Source organism: Pinus tabuliformis, chromosome 6 (genome assembly GCF_031772625.1).
Source record: "Pinus tabuliformis cultivar Carrire ecotype Pingquan chromosome 6, CPIR1, whole genome shotgun sequence".
Taxonomy (NCBI): Eukaryota; Viridiplantae; Streptophyta; class Pinopsida; order Pinales; family Pinaceae; genus Pinus; species Pinus tabuliformis.
The window spans coordinates 763,853,727-763,871,328 of NC_142292.1; the positions used below are offsets into that span (position 1 = coordinate 763,853,727).

Here is a 17,602-nt window from a genome sequence, read left to right on the forward strand (position 1 = left end):
TTTCGACTGTCTTTTGAAATACATAATAGACTCACAACCTGTGGATGGTGTAAAGACCTTGGAGGATCCCTGAGAAAAACTGTTGGCATGAAGCAACCAGCAATTCTGCATTCTCCTCGAAACTATACTCAATCCAAAGCAGCAGAAAACCTCTGTTTATCCTCTGTAGTCAAAGATACTCTAACCATATTCCTTTGGCTTAAATGGGCATTTTCATCCGAGCATTAGCTGAGAAATCTTCAAGATTTAGCCGATAAGTAAGACTATCAAGAGTACCACCTGCAGTTTGCATCACTTTGTTCGGTGATTGCTCATGTGTGTTTGTAAAGATGTTCCTTGTTGCGCTGACTACCTTTGTTCCAGGGGTCACAAGCAATCTTGGGTCAAGACCATCTGCAACAGGCTGGGAGAAATAGCCCACTAAAGGAGCCATATGTATCCTGCCTATAGTGGGAAACATTTTTCCAGTAGGACCAAGGAACTTGTCCCTCACAATCACATATGTTTCTAGCATTCTTTCATTGAGTAATAATATTCCCTTGGGCTCTGATATTAGAATATCTGCTTTCTCTGGCAAAATCAACCTCTTCAATTTTTCCCCTTGATCACTGGTATATGCTGACCCAAAGATAATATACACGCACCAATATGCAGATAAATCTGACACTATGCACTTAATAACCAGGAATTCCACTGTAAATGTTTGCATATCCTTTTTCTGACAATCACACTCGACCAGCACGAACCAAAGCTTGCAATCTGACAATTGCTTGCGCACAACGCAGAGTTCTTGCAGCCTGCTTTCGTTCACGAACATGGGCTTGTAAACTTACAATACATTTAAGGCGATCAAATTCCCGGCAGGCCAAATAGGCCCCGACAACTGCTTGTATATCGATCACTGCAGAAACTTCTGAGATTCTATTTGCAATTCCAGTTCTCTTCTTCCATCTTATCTGGAAAGAAATTTCCCTCACAGTATGGCCAACGAGCAGCTGTGGTGTTGCTCTTTCCCCAAAACTGGCTATAAATGTTTGTCAACTTCAGAACGATTCACCATGTTCCTGTACCTCTTTCGGAATTGGCTTTGAATCTAAATCGATGGCCATTTATGAGGTGTAGAAAGAACCCTATTGATTATGATGGGCTGGATGCTGAATCCGTCGATATCACCGTCATCCTCCATTTACAGTGCCATGTGTTCATTACCATGCTCTGATGCATGCCATGTGTGCACATTGCTGTCGTTCAATCATCAGTGCAGAAACTCGACTTTCCACCCTCTTGTTTTTATGTAGGTGGTATTAAATGTGCATAGAAAGCTAGAGGCAAAGATCGGAATCTTGACCTCAGCATCCCCAATGTTCGTATCTCACCAAGTCGGCGAAAGGCACCATAGATACCTCCAAAGATAGTGGAGTAAATGGTATACCAAATCTGTATGTCCATGAAATAAACAAGTACTATTGGAGCCCAGAGGGCAATCACCACGCCAATGTTGTTTTTTGCGTTTGGAGAAATTCATGCCATTCGAATGCACTAATATGCATTATCACGATAGCCTTTGTAGGCCCAATCAATGGATGAATCTCATCGTAGTAGCTGAATGCCAGTTTGGTTACAAGAAGTAGGATCTAGAACATTGTGTACTTGAAGAGAGAAAACTGACTTTCGTGCATTGCCCAACCAACATAAAGTCAAGGCTGTGCCCACCACATCAGGATACTCACAATGCGCCATTTCGAGCTTTCAATAAATCGCTTTATCATGGGCAATAAAAACAATATTGCCCCAAGTACATTAGGAACCAGATTAGAACACGATTGCAGAAATGTATAATGAAGGGCTTTCCCACTTGTCACCAAACCGGTTCTTGAAAATTTTACCAAGACCAATTGGGTTATCCATGCGTGAGCATAACAGACTGGGAGGATGATTACCCATGCAGCAGCAATGACAACTTTCAAAACATATCTTAGAATTTCTGATGACTTCATGGCTTTCCTTGCTTTCCAGCTAAGAATTATATCTAGAATAGCTTGAACAAGCTTTAATATTGCGGTGGTGATAACAATACTCAAGATCTTTTCTAAAAACAACTTCATTAAAGATTCCAGTTGGCTGGCTCGATCCATTCCAGAAAAGAATTATCATTCCCTGTAAAGACAAAATATGGAAGGTCCACATTCGATCAAAGCTTCTAAGAATGTGCCAGAAGGAACGGATTTCAACAAAGTTCATCTTGCCCAGCCATCTGTTTCTATCAGTTAAAGGCTTTTCTTTAGAGTTACAGCCATCTCCTGGTAGCATATAAAAACAAAATCTGCATCTGCACGCATTGGCCATCCTAGCCGAAAACAATCCACTGACCAGAAATATTAATTCAGATCATCATAATTCCTCCATTGAGAATGTTTTGCAGTGCCATCCTTGCTTCTCTTGGCTTCCATTGCAATGAGTTCATAGATGAGGGTCACAACTTTTCTGAGAAAGGACTCCTCATCACCTCCATATGCTGGCTTTACATTTTCCCCTGTTGTAGGACTCACCTTGCCAGCTAACATCCCATACAGCTCAAATGCCATATGATGGTAGATATAACAGAGGCACTCTGGCATAAACCGTAGGTTTGCAGCCTCCCCCCAAATAAGAAGGTATAATCCCATATAAAGAATTTTCCACTGCTGCAGATCCTGTTGGATGTTGGGTAACCAAAGGCTGGATTTACGTCCTAAATACTTGTGCCATTTCCTGTGAGATTCCCACTTGATGCAGATTTCTGAAAGAAAGCAGAACTCTGTACAATAGGCATGCTAGGATATTGACCTCCACTAGATACCAGAACTTTGACCAATATAGTGGGATTATAGAGAAAACCTTGAAGATGAAAAACACAGCAGTATTATTTGTATATTGATGATAATAACCTGCATTGTGACATGTCGAGCCAGACATTCCCACAGAACCCATAGGAGACAAAAGTGATATGGGTGAGTTATGGTTTCGGACAAATCCCCAGTTTTGTAGCGCGCTATGAAACCACCTAAACCTGTAGCGCTGCGAAACTGCTAAACAGGATTGATGCGCTGCGGAAACACTTTGCCCTGAAACTAATCTAAGCAAATTTGGCAACAGAATTTTCAGTGATAACACAGTCAATCAAACCACTTTTGAAAGTCTTCAACCGGGTTCCGGGGATTCACTTTGAGTTATTCAGCACCAAACCATCTGTCGTGTCGTTATGTGTCCAAGAGGTCTGCAAACAAAACTTTCATCTGCAAAATACTTGTCATCCATTTGACCATCCCTGAGTCAGTCCTTACAGCAGTATTTCTTCAACTTGAACAATGATTTCGTGTTGTGGGCTTGCCCGCAACGGGTCACTTTCTATCGACATCAGCACATTATCTAGAGAGATGACTTAGAAATCGTCAGTGCCTTGAAGTCTGCATGCATCAATGGCAGGTTTCTCGCCTTTGACATCAGTTTACATCATTGACTTTCGATCGAAGGATTCCGTGAAATGTTCGACATCAACTCATTCATTCACATCTCATGGATTGTACTGGGTACTTTGAGAACCATTGACATTACTGGTGGTCTCTCTCACGCTTGTTAACAGTTCACATCATTGACTGGTAATCAAGTGGTTTCTACCATGTTCGACATCGACTCATTTATTCGCATGGCTAGAATCGTACCAATTCGAGAAGTAGGAATGAAGACCCTGGATCAAATCTTTACCATCCAGGCTGCGAGGAGTTTTGTATTCATTATCTAAGTAGACTAATCATAAACAGATGGCTGCGCCCATACTGTGTCTACAAAAGTCTATGATTATGATGTACTGCAAAATCATTCCTGTATCAGAGTAGTTAGTCTGTTAGTTAAAGTTTTTATCTGAGTATGGGAATGCCTACCTCAGTGACGATATAATCTTATCCATGTATTTTGTGTTGAAAATTGCAGGTTCCAACCAGGTTCTCCACGAGATAATCCTCGAAATGATAAAGCGCTTCACCCTTCCTAGATAATACAAAACCCTAATCTATTCCAGGCTTTGCACTTTAGGGGGCAATCTGTTACACTAAAAAATGTCACCATGGCTATTTACAGTTGGTATGGCTCTATCAACAGTCATACTACCCTCTTGAGCAAGTCTTATGCCTCTACTATTCATGTCAAACTCCAAGAAAGAGAGAAAGTCCTTATAAAAATGTTTATCTCTGGGTACGCAGGTTCTCTCAAGCCTTGCCTGCGGGTACGCACCTTTTGTTCATAAGGTCTGCGTCCAAGGACGCTCTGTATCTAAAGGGGCAGGTGCATCCCTCTGAAAAGGTTAAAATGCGCAAGTTTTATCTTCAAAAACTTACTTGTGGTCATTTCTAGAGCATTCTAGAAGGTTGTTTGATGTGTATTGAGCGCCTCCAGATGGTTCATGCACTCTTATCAAAGAGGAACTTATCCCATCAATAAGGGAGTGATCCCATCCAAAGAGGGGACTATCCCATTGATGGTGGACCTGATTAACTTCCTCTTGAGCACTATAAAAAGAGGCATTGAGCCAGAAGGAAAAAGGTTGAAAGCTATAGATTTCTAAGGGTAAATGTTGCAGGAATTAGGACTCCCATTTAGAAGCTTGTGAGGAGAGATTGTCATCTTAACTTGTTCTATTTGGAAGTGGGTGAGCTTTGTCAAAGTAGAGGAAGACTCTTGTGGACCCTGGAAGGAGCTTGCACAACACCAAGGCTCAGGTTGTAATGGTTCCTTTTGATTACCTTTAATGCAAATTGGTCCATTCTTCTCAATAACTTGTTGTTGATGGGTTATTTCATGTACTCCTTGGTCTATATGTTGAATATGCTTTGTTTTATGTTATAATCAGGTGCTATTTAATTGTTTGACTGTTGGTGATTGCAGGTTTTGGAGAAAAGGAGGAGCTCATCCAGATCAACAAAGCTTGGACTTCTACAACAGCGTTTGGATAAAGGTAAGAACGAAACACTTGATTTCTCATATCATAATGTATGTTTAGAGAAGGATAGCTCCAGTTTGTTTTGTTTGTCATTAGAATGTCTTAGACTTCTAGGAAGGTCGGTTGTGTCCGCACTCTTGACTGATTCCGATATATTTTGTTGTTGTGTATATGCTTGGATGAGAACTCACCTGCAGATTAGAAGGGATGATGTGATATCCAATATCCATGCTAGTGACTAGGGGATATCGAGAAATCTAATGAGGAATGGTATGATATTCATTGTTCTACTATATTTTGTATCCACTTGATATGCACTTTTATGACATGGGGTAAGTTGAATATTGCAAGTGAAATGACTACCCAACTAGATTATTTGATGACAAGTATTCAACCAATGCCATAGAGTGTCCAAAATAGATCCAACACCCTCCAACGACAAACCAATTTCATATATACCTCCACCCTCTCCTCACCTGGTTCTCCTCATTTTATTTATCCACTTTAAGCCCCAAACGAGAACAAAAGAGAAACCCCCCTCCAACCATTCTCCTCCTCTCACCTTATGCCTCCCTTCCTCATGCATCTCAACAACCTATCATTAATGCCATGAATGCCCCCCAATTCCTTCAAATTCACTGCTTTGACACTGCCCCCCCCACAATGCTTACCCCTCGAACCACTCCCTTGTCCCTCGCATCCTTGAATTGGCTCGAGGTCATTAAGGTTTGTTACTTCGTGAGGAATATAAATAATCTAATTTGACGAAATAATAAAAGTGATATAATAATAATATTCACTTGATGGGTTAATAATTAATTAAATGTCGAATTAATAATAATAACTTATAGCTTATTAATTAATAATCAAGGCTAAGGGTTAATCAATCAATTAATTACTAATCAAGTGTAGTTGTTAAGCAAGTTTAAGGCTAACCATAAGCTTAAACATTAATTATGCTTAAGGTTAAGCATAACTTATTTGATAATCAAGCTTAAAATGTTAATTAATTGTCTAGTACAATAGGATATTTAGCATATTCATGCGAGGTGTGGGTATGTAGCTAACATACAGATACCTTGTGTTGGGCGCGGGATCCCCCAACGCAAGTTTTTGGGCTTAAAGCCCAGATTTTGACCAAATCCAATGTAAAGACTCCGAGTTTTGTGGGTTTGGAGCATGAACTTGTAAATGAGTCATAGGGTTGTCTGCCCTCATTTTTGTAAATTTAATGTGGGCTTTAGAGATCCACCCGTGGTTCGCGGACCATGGGATTGTATAAATAGAGCGAGGTTGTAAGTTGTAAAAGGAGGAGGAAGAAGAATCAATGAATGAATGATGAAGAATTGAGTCTTATCTAAGTGTAGAGTCGAGTCTTGGGTCATAAAGTAGGAGAAGGCTCCGCAGCTGAGTGCACAGAGGCCTAATAGTTCACAGCTGAGTGCGCAGACCCCTGCAACTAAGTGCGCAGGGTGAGTCAAGTTTGTAGCCTTTGGAGAAGTAATAAAAGGGAAGTTTCATATCATTTCTGTGTATCTTTCCTGTTTTAGGCATTGGGTATATTGGGTACAAATTGCATTTTTACTGTTTATATGCACGAAGTTATATGATTATGTTGACTAAGAGAATATAAGGAAAAGTATCTGTTTACACGAAGTTAACTAACAGTTATAAGAAGATAAGTAAGATCCGCAGTGTAACTTGGGGAATTAGCACAAATCACTGCCTTAGTAGCGTGAAAGTGTCCTAGCCCCTGGTTAGGATTGTGCGAAGGCGATTATAATATATCGTGAAGGCCTCACAAGTCAGGGTGGTGCACAAAGTAACCTATGGGAAGCTATTCACAGTTGGATTAAACCGACTCCTCAGATATCTCAAGGGTGTGAAAACTTGGTTCCAACATCACCCCATACTACTTCGGGTGAGACCTCAGTTCGAGCTCTGTGGGCTATTACCGAAAAGGCCAGTAGTGTAGGGATTTGTTTGGCTAATTAACTCCGAACTTGGGTCAAGCCCCCTTAAGCCAACAAATGATTCCGTTGCCAGGACCAGAATCTGCATAGAGATATATGATGTCGTATCATTGGAATCCAACTAAGAAGGAAATTGAAGGTTGGTTGGACAAGAGAACATGAATCCATGACTATCAAAGGAAGAGTGGTTAGACTACTACCTGTACACAAAGATCCATGAAATCTTCTTCACATATTTCCCTACTGTGTTGTACGAGTGGATCACAAAGCTAGCAGATATCCAAGGGAGGTCGAAGCTTGACGGTCCTATTGTGTGGACCCCAGAGTTCATGCACAAATTGGAAGCATTGGAAGATAAGATCGTGCGTGCTGTTGATCACTGGCCCGATCGGATTATAGGAGGATTCATTACTGAGTTCGCAGTAGATACTTCAGTAAGCTATAGCGAGGCAGAGCGACGCTTCCTCAAAGGACTGTGAGGTAAGTACGTAAAGTCTTCGAATGCTTGAATTACAATGCTTTTGTGTGAAAAGAGGGTTATGAAATTACCTTGATTTCCAGAGCTACACAAAGTGGAAAAACCTACAAAAACAAAGGAAGTAAGGGACCAGAGAATATCCCTTTGATTTCACCTCCGCGAGGGGACGAGGAAGAGCTCGTGAAGGTCTCTCTGCGAAGTGGAATCCATTTGATAAGGCAAAGGATTCCATGCATACCATACCCACCCACACTGCCACCAACTTCACCGCCTTCACCTCCATCTTCACCTGTACCACCTCTGCCACCACCACGAGTCAACATGGTAAGCACGATAAAGTTACCTTTGTTCAAAGGATTAGGAAATGAGGATTCAGGCTAGTTTTGGTTCATGATAAGAGCCGTATGGGAAGCACAGGGAGTTATAGATGACAATATAAATAAAGTGACAATGGTTAGTGCCTTCCAAGACCATGCACTGACCTAGTATATTAAGCATTCTAATGAAAATCCAAATACAGGGATTGCAGATATCCAAACTACGCTAAATAAAGAATTTAGCAGGCCAAAGTCAGAAGTGCAGTTGATCATTAGGTTCAAAGATATCATAATTCTACCAGGTGACACTCCTTGGGAGTTAGATCAGAATCTGAAGTGCACAATTCAGGAAGCTAATATGACTTTGACGGATGGACAACACCGCGAATGGTTTGTAGCATTGCTAATGTGGCATTTAAGGAACTCTCTATTGCAACAGAGGTTAACGACTTAGGCAGAAGCCTTGGATATTGCGATGAGGTTGCATGAGACCCCAATATAGGATCCTAACTTGGGAGTTCAGAAGATCCATGTGCAGTTGAAAAACTTATGCCTTGAAATGCAGAGTTTGAAACAGGACAGGACATGTCGACCAAAAGTACGCGAAGAAGTATGGTGCATTAAATGTAAGGGTCAGGGTCATGAAAAGGACCACTGCCTGGTGTTCGTGAATTACCTTGCAGGAGGAGGACCAATGCTGTTAACGCCGAAAGCAGAAGAAGGACCTAGCATGGCACCTGCTTTGTGGTGCGTGATTTTTCAAATAGGAGGAAAGCATGCTACAAGCAACTGCCATTTTTTACAAAAGTACATGTTGAATTCGCAATAGTTGTTATGTAATTTTTGTAGATCGGTTGGAAATGATGAGTGCACTTGTAGAAGCTATGAGATAATGATGGATAGAACTCCTACCTACAAAGTTCAAGTTGATTCATGTCCCCTAGACCCGATTAAAGGCATGGCACAAACTAGCTTTTAGGGGCGCGAACGAGGCTGAGGTGGAGGGGGACTTGGAAGAGGTCATGGACAACTGATATGCTACAATTGCGGAAGACAAAGACATTATTCTTGTGATTGTACGAATCCAACGTGTCTGTCATGTTTGTATTGTACCTTGTTTGATCATGAGATGGAGGATTGTCCTATGCTGATAGCTAGGATACACAACAAGGGAGCGCTACCACCTCCCACGATTTAGAACCTGCAGATGATGAGGTCTGAGCCGCGTGAGGAAGATCCAAATGTGAATATTGTGCCCCGAAGTGGAATTACGACAGGTGATGATAAAGGCAAACAGCTCGAAGATATTACTTGGGTTCACAAGGCTCCGATGAAAGAAGCAGAGTTTGATTTGGAGCATGCTAAGGAAACATTCATGGAAGATAAGAAGAGCTTTGTTGATGCCTCCACTTCAAGAAGCAAAGATAGACCAGAGCCGGAAATGGACCCATCTATGCTTACGACATTCCTGGAAACATGCATGAAGCTACTGCGTAACAGTGAGGCTGTAAAAGGATTGCAGGAACTCATTAATAGATGCGCTGGGACCACACCAGGAGAACCGCACGTAGTTTGAAAGATTGGAAAGCATAAGACAAGGATGGGGAGAGAATTGAGGCTAACCACATAGATTAGAAAATATGAGATGGACCAAGTAATTTTGGACTTAGGATCAGACGCGAACATTTTGCCGAAGTAGACATAGGAGCGCATGGGGAGGCCTACGCTGCAGTGGTCTCCTATTGAACTGCGAATGGCAAACCAACAGAAGATAATACCCCTGGGGAGATTGCAGGGAATCATCGTGGATATTTAGGGAGCGGGTGCGCTAGCAGACTTCGAGGTGATAGAGATTGTTGATGACAAAAAGCCCTACCCCACGCTCTTAGGAATTGATTGGACCACTGACATGAATGGGGTGATTAACCTGAAGAAGCGCAAGATGATTTTTGAGAAGAAGTCTCTACGCATAGTTATACCCTTGGACCCTAGTGAGGGATTGCGCTATATAGAGTTGGTGTGTGACTATAAAAGTGATGATGATTTGGACTACATCTACGAGATAACTGTGTGAGAGCAAGACTGGGTAAATCCTACAGGGGATGGACGAATATCATGGGAGCGTGAAAGCTCTTGCACTTTAGATTCAGATGAGGAGATAGAACGGTGGCAGAACCAGTTACATGAGGTAACCACGCTTAATTGTAACATGATGACAAGGTCACTGTGCTGTGTATCCACAAAAGTGAGATATCTCCCTACTTATGATGGATTGGGTGAGGTAGATGCTTCCTTGGACGGATTCGAAAGGGAGGTATCAGAAAAGCAACGTTTCCAGGCATTGAATTGGGTACTGTGTGCTATGCTCGCCAGGTGGTGGGGTACACACAGAGGAATATTTGAAGATTGGTGCGCATGTAGAAAAATGTTTCACACACGGTTTGGGAAAGCTATAGTGCAATTGGAAAATAAATACAATGAACAAGATGGTCTGCGCACACATCTGTCTAGGTGGGTATATGAGTATGCGTTGGGAAATACGATCAATAAGCATGTGTTGGGGGGGGGGGGGGGATGCACGAACAATTCCTCAATTTGGAACAATAGACTGTGGAGAGAACGAGCGTGCAAAATGTTATCCACACAGAAGCATTTAATGAAGTGTGCAAAGCACTGAACAAGGTATGTAATGCACAACAAAGTGATTGGGACCTACACGTACTAGCAGTCTTATGGGCTTATAGGACAACGTGCAAGAAACTGATGGAACAGACGCCTTCTAGGCTGGCCTATGGAGCGAACGCTGTAATGCTGATGGAGTATATCATGCCTAGTCCACGCATAACAGTGCCCACGGATATGACGGTTTATGGAACCTTGAAAGAAGGGATCACGCAGTTGGAAGAGCTTGAAGAAGAACGCTTGGGACCTGATGAAGAGATCCAATGCGATAATCTTAGGCTCCAATAACTCATGAATGAAAGAGTTCGGTTGAGGGAGAAAAGCACCATGGTGGAAGCAGAAGTCAAGAAGCTTGAGGAAGGAATACAGAAGGAATTTCTTGATAAGAAAACTGTGGTGATAAAATAGGATGCACACGAATTTGGGGACTACTGCTGAGTGTTGATCAATTCTATGCGTTGGATTGGACCATATGTTACTAAGGAGATCATAGATGGTGGCGCGATGCAGATGGTAAAGTGAGCGATGCAAATAGTAAAGTTAAAAGGCAAAATTTTCCCAAGAAAAGTGAGTGATGGTCGGTTGAAGCTGTATACAGGTGGCCCGACCACTTGACTAGCCATAGGAAGCACAGTCTTAGTGCTCCAGGTAGCTGAAAGGAGGCGCAGGACTATAAACAAATGTAGGGACACAGTTCTGATACAACAGTCTCTAAACAGTGCATGCAGGAGATACAACAGGCAGCTGCTCAAGTGCGCTGCTGACCTTGCAGCAATTCGAGCAGAGTTGGGAGGTTTCCGCACGAAGATCTTCGCACCGACAGAGTGACTCGAGGGTGAGTCATGATGTTTGTGTTGGGGGCCTGTTGGGCGCGGGATCCCCCAAGGCAAGTTTTGGGGCTTAATGTCCAGATTTTGACCAAATCTGATTTAAAGACTCTGCGTTTTGTGGGTGCAGAGCGCAACTTGTAAATGAGTCATAGGGTTGTCCGCCATCATTTTTGTAAATGTAATGTTGGCTTTAGATATCCACCCATGGTCCTCAGACCATGGGATTATATAAATAGAGTGAGGTTCTAAGTTGTAAAAGGAGGAAGAAGAAGAATCAATGAATGAATGATGAAGAATTTAGTCTTATCTAAGTGTAGAGTCGAGTCTTGGGTCATAGAGTAGGAGAAGGCTCTGCAGCTAAGTGCGCAAAGGCCTAGTAGTCCGCAACTGAGTGCGCCGACCCCTGCAAATGAGTGCGTAGGGCGAGTCGAGTCTGTAACCTTTGGAGAAGTAATAAAGAGAAGTTTCATATCATCTCTGTGTATCTTTCCTCTTTTATGCATTGGATATATTGGGTATGAATTACATTTTTACTATTTATATGGGCGAACTTATATGATTATGTTGACTAAGAGAATATAAGTCAAAGTATCTATTTATGTGAAGTTAACTAACATTTATATGAATATAAGTAAGATCTGCAGTGTAACTTGGGGAATTAGCGTAGATCGCTGCCTTAGCAGTGCGAAAGCGTCCCAACCCATGGTTAGGACTGCACGAAGGTGATTATAATAGATCATGAAGGCCTCGCAGGTCAGGGCGGTTATAACAAAACTGACCCCTCATACATCTCAAGGGTGTGAAAACTTGGTTCTAGCATCCCCCCATACTGCTTCGGGTGAGACCTCAGTCCGCACTTCGCGTGTTGTTGCTGAAAGGGCTAGTAGTGTAGGGATTTGTTTGGCTAATTAACTCCGAACCTGGGTTATCCCCCCTCAAGCCAACACCTCGTACGTATACTATTAATACTTATCAGAATCAAGCACAGGTAACAACCATTCAACTAGTAGGTTATTATCACAACGTAAGATAATAGGATTAAGTAGGGGCATTGGATACACCCATCCTTTAGAGAATATGACAATAAGGAATGACAAAATAGGGAGAAATATATAGTATTCAAATTAAGTAAGTCAAGTGAGGATTCTACTTCCCATCTAGATTCTCCAACTAGCCTATAACCTCCTATCCTATCTAAACTACTTCCACTCCATCCTATCCTTCCTCTGCTACAATATACTATTGCGTTGGTTATACCAATCTAACCACTGATAGAACCAATATGGTAGAAGTGTCGACTATATCAACCTAACTTCCCCAGCAGGCAACTCACAATCGTCAACACACGTTGAAGGGAGCATGTCCATCACTGGCCTCCCATGATTCTAGGATTGGAGGTTATATCATGAGAAATGTGTCCACCCTCAAAGAACTAGGGTCAACACTCTAATATAAACCACACTACCACACTGGTTGGGTACTTGTCATTGAGTAATCTAGTCGGGCAGTCATGTCACTTGTAATCTACACCTTACTCTATGACATAATAGTGCATATCAAGTATATATAAAATATAATCGAACAATATACATCATACCATTCCTTGTTGGATGTCACAACATCCCCCAACCACTAAGATGAATCTTCACTATCACATTGTCCCTTCCAATCTGCAGTTTGTTATCATCCAATCATATACATAACAACAAAATATATATAGACAGGTAATCATAATCATCGTGTTATTAGGTCTGGTGCAACCCCTTGTTATTAGTGCAACCCCTTATTGTATTTTTGTGCCCATGTAGTCCCCATATTGTTATTATTGTGCCCCATAGAAGACCACTATTGTTATTATTGTGCCCTTACAATATTATTGTTATGTAGGCTCTGATTATATTGTGACCCCTTAGACTCTTATATATAGAAAGGAGGTCTTGTCATTTGTATCATAAAATAATTTTTCATTTGCGTAATGTAAAGGAGGTTTCCCCTCAAATAGCTTAATTTTGAAGTCGTTGATCTATCTCTTCTTCTATTTTGTGAGCTGGTTGCATAACATTTGGTATCAGAGCTTTGTATTCTAGGGTTTCACTGCTTCAAACAAGACATCATGGCACTTTCTCTATCAATTTTTTTTTAGGAAGTGTTAGAAGTTGAAATTAAAACTCATTTGAGACGAAATCATGATAAATGTCGTGTCAAAATTTCAGATATTTTATCGCTATATTTTCGGAGATATGAGCTGAGGAATTTAGGGTTTTTGGAGGCTCCATAATTCCATCTCAAACAAGTGACCTAGGGAAAATCGTCATAGCTTTCTCTCTGAGCATTAGATTAAATTTTTGTAAAAATTCAAAGTAAGAGGATGAACTGTAGTTTGTTGGGTATCGTTTTTAGGGCCAAAGGTCGAAACAATGACACATGGCATGCCGTACAAGTTCGTTCTACTGAACAAGTCTATAATCAGGTCATCGTGGGATATTGGGCATAACTCTTTCTTGGGGAATCAAATATTGATCAGACTTGTGGGATTGGAAAGAGGACTCAAAGCTCTACCACAAGCCGAAGTTCTAGAATGTGGAGATTCGAATTTACAGAATTACAATTGTTTAACTATCAAGATCCTAAAAGCAGGAAAAAGAATGACTCGAATCAAGAAAATAGAAACACCTAGTAAGAAAAATTGGATGGATGATTTGAAGATGTGATCGAAGCTAAGATAAATAGTTTTATCTATGCCATGGAAGCTAATATCGATGGTATAGAAGAAGAATTGAAAGGCAACATGGAAGATTTGAAGAAAGACAGGGAAGGTTTGAAGGAAGGTTGGACAAAGCTGCTACAAGAAAAGGCTTCCTAGTGACAAAAAGTTAGTAGAGGAAACTCATGATGAGAACAAATGAAATGTTAATCATGATTTCATATAATCTAACATTGGATTGAAGACCCACCATATTCCAAAGATAGATATGAGGAATTTTGATGGCAAGGATTCAGTAACTTGGATACTACAGATGGAGCAATATTTTGATCTACATGATGTGCAACCCTCACAAAAGGTATGTATTGCATCTTTATATTTAGAATCCAATCAGTTTGTATGGTATAGATGGCTTTGTTCTCATAAACTACTTGTCACTTGGTCAATTTTTACGGAGGAAATGATAGCACATTATGAAGATACAAAGAGCAACACCTTCTTTAGCCAATTGATAAATTTCAAACACAAGGGTTTAATGGCAAAGCACATTAAGGACTTCCAAAAATTAAATATAAGGGTAAATGATATTCCAAAGGAGAATAGGATTGATTTCTTCATAGTAACTTTAAAGGATAACATCCAAAATGAGGTTTGCCTTTGGGAACTTGATTCATTGGAGAAGGCATTCAAGGTGGCTAGAAAAGTGGAAAGAAAATTTATGGAAACAAGGAAGTATACCACTCACAACTATAAAGATGGAAGTGTTGCTACTCCTAGCCTTCCACAACCTACAAGGTTGACACCACAACAATTGGAGGAAAAAAGAGAAAAAAGGCTTTGTTACAGTTGTGATAGAAAATACACTAAAGGTCATGAGTGTGTTGAGAAGAAATTATTTTACATAGATTGTGAAGAGGAGGAATAAAAGGTTCAAGAAATGTCAAAAGAAGAGGATATACACCAGGAACCAACCCTAGAGAAAGAAGAAATGAATCCAACCATATCTTGTAATGCATTATCACTTTATGGATATCATCCACCATCCATCAAATCATCTTTAAGAGAATATTCTAAGGTTCAAGTAGTAGAATATCACATCAAGCATAAACAACAAGTTCTCCAACTCTTAAAGGATAACCTCACTTTGGTGCAAAATCAAATGAAACAACATGCAGATAAACATCATAGTGAAAGAATTTTTGATGTAAGTGGTTGGGTGTTTTTACAGCTATAACCATACAAACAAATGTCCCTCAAGCAAGCTATGAAGGATAATAAATTATCACCAAAGTACTATAGTCCTTACAAGGTGTTGCAAAAGATTGGTACTATGACATACAAATTGGAGCTTCCCGCATCTTCCCGAGTGCACCTAGTTTTCCATGTGTTAGGATTAAAGAAGGTTATAGGTAACAATCTCCCATTTCAAATAATATTGCCAGAACTTGACGAGGAAGGAAAAATAATTTTGGAACCTGAAGCAGTATCGAAATAAGAACCCGACAGCTACATAATAGATCAGTTTCAGAGTATCTCATCAAGTGGAAGAACTTAACCGCTGAAGATTCCACATGGGAGGATGCGAATTTTATACAAAAGCATCCATAATTACTTAAGCGTTGAGGAAAACACTTTTTTGAAGGAGAGGGGCATGTTCGGTCCCTATACTATTAGTGTAGCCCCTTATTTTTATTAGTGCAACCACCTTATTATATTTTTGTGCCCATGTAGTCCCCATATTGTTATTATTGTGCCCCATAGAAGCCCACTGTTGTTATTGTTGTACTCTTACAATATTATTGTTATGTAGGCTCTGATTATATTGTGACCCCTTAGACTCCTATATATAGAAAGAAGGTATTTCCATTTGTATCATAAAAGAATTGTTCATTGTGTAATGTAAAGGAGGTCCCCCCTCGAAGAGGCTAATTTTGAAGTCATTGATCGATCTCTTCTTCTATTGTGTGAGTTGGTTGCATAACATAGAGTGTTGTATGTTTAGAAACTTGGTCCTAAATATACATAAGGATTCACTATCAATAGCCTCAAATCAAAATGTCTCGAAAAATTTAGGTTAGGGTGAACTTAATGAGGAGGAAATTCTACATCAATCCAAGGAATCTATGCAAGTTGACCAATAGAAGTACTAGGAGGAAGTAGTTAGCCAACATGTTTTCAATTTTTTTTGTTTTTTTTTGTTATGTTGTTTAGAATGATATGTAATTTTGACATAGTTTATAAGAAATATACTTGCATTAATAGTTGGTATGCATTGTTGTGTTTGTGTTATAATCTTTCAAAGTTAGCCCCACGTTTGTATTGTATGCATTAGGGTAGTGGGGAGGTCACAAGGGGGGAAACAAGTCCCTTTGTCCAAGGGGGTAGAGCCCCTAAACAAAAAATTTGAGGCAATTTTTGGTGTCTATTTAAATCAAATTTTTGCACACAATTTTTACTTTTAGTATTTTTGAGGCACATGGTGATTCAAGCCATGGTTTTGTGATTCTATTTAAGGAACTATAGTTGTATTCTAATCAATGAATAATGGATTTGGGGTTTTATGGATGCCATGGGATATACATATTGTGTTGAGAAATCAAAGGGATTATATTTGAGTGATTTCTCTTCAACTTGATAACTGCTTATGATCTACCTTAACTTGTCTTTATAATTAGCTTATTTTTCTCTTATTATTAAAGTGTTCTTATCATCAAACAAATATCAAAACATGAAGATCAATTGAACAAATGGACGCAAGGTGTAGGCTGTTAGCAAGGGCCAAAACCTCTTCTAGAGAGGAAAACCCACAAAAATCTCTTTTCTTCTTATAGATTCTTCAAATAATAAATTCCAATACCCTTAGACTCAAGGCCAAGACCCTTCCAAGACCAAGTAAACCTTATTTGAGGATGTGCTTCTCTTCACCAAGTCACACCCAGTCAAATATCTTCCAACTGCACAACTTTGACCCTCGACAATAAATTTTTGCCCTTGTTGCAAGTCTGAAATTTTTGCCCCCCTGCATCAAGTTGCAACTTTACATGTGTGGATGAATTAGGGATTTTTAGACTTCCTCCTTCTTTCAATTGGGCTACTTCTTATTAAATGGTTAGTATGTGATCAAATTGAATTTCTTTCTTTGGTTTCATTCCTTCTTTTCTTCTTGAGAAACTTCGACCTTGTAGATGCAAAAAACTTAGCATCTTTTGCACATGTGAGAGATAGAGAGAGAGAAAAAATCAAAATTGTAGACCTTCACTTTCCTTCTTGCTTCTTGTTCTTGCTTCCTTGATTGAATGAGTGAGTGTGTCCCAAAGGAGGTCAAATGATCTGTTATATACATGCTTCCAAGGAGGATTAATAACACTAAGTAGGCTGACTTCTTCACTCGCTAATTACTTGGAGGGGTAATTTGACACATTTGACTCAAAATTAATTCTTTTTACTTGTTACAATATGTACAATGGGGTCTTTTACGTATGGTACTCACTCTATAGATTTATTGACTATATGACAAACTCTAGAAGCACACAATGGGTGCTTTGATCAAAAAATAAATTGACCTTGAGCATGAAACCCATGCTATAAAATAACAATAATAATTTCATTTCTCTTTTACATTAAATACATAAAATCAACATTA

The 17,602-nt window shown here is 40.0% G+C and overlaps 1 pseudogene; it reads right to left on the reverse strand.

Moving 5' to 3' along the window:
• Positions 1-1,484: 1,484 nt before the first annotated feature.
• The window catches only part of LOC149260957 (callose synthase 3 pseudogene), a 46,951-nt pseudogene continuing 30,833 nt past the window's right edge, over positions 1,485-17,602 (reverse strand).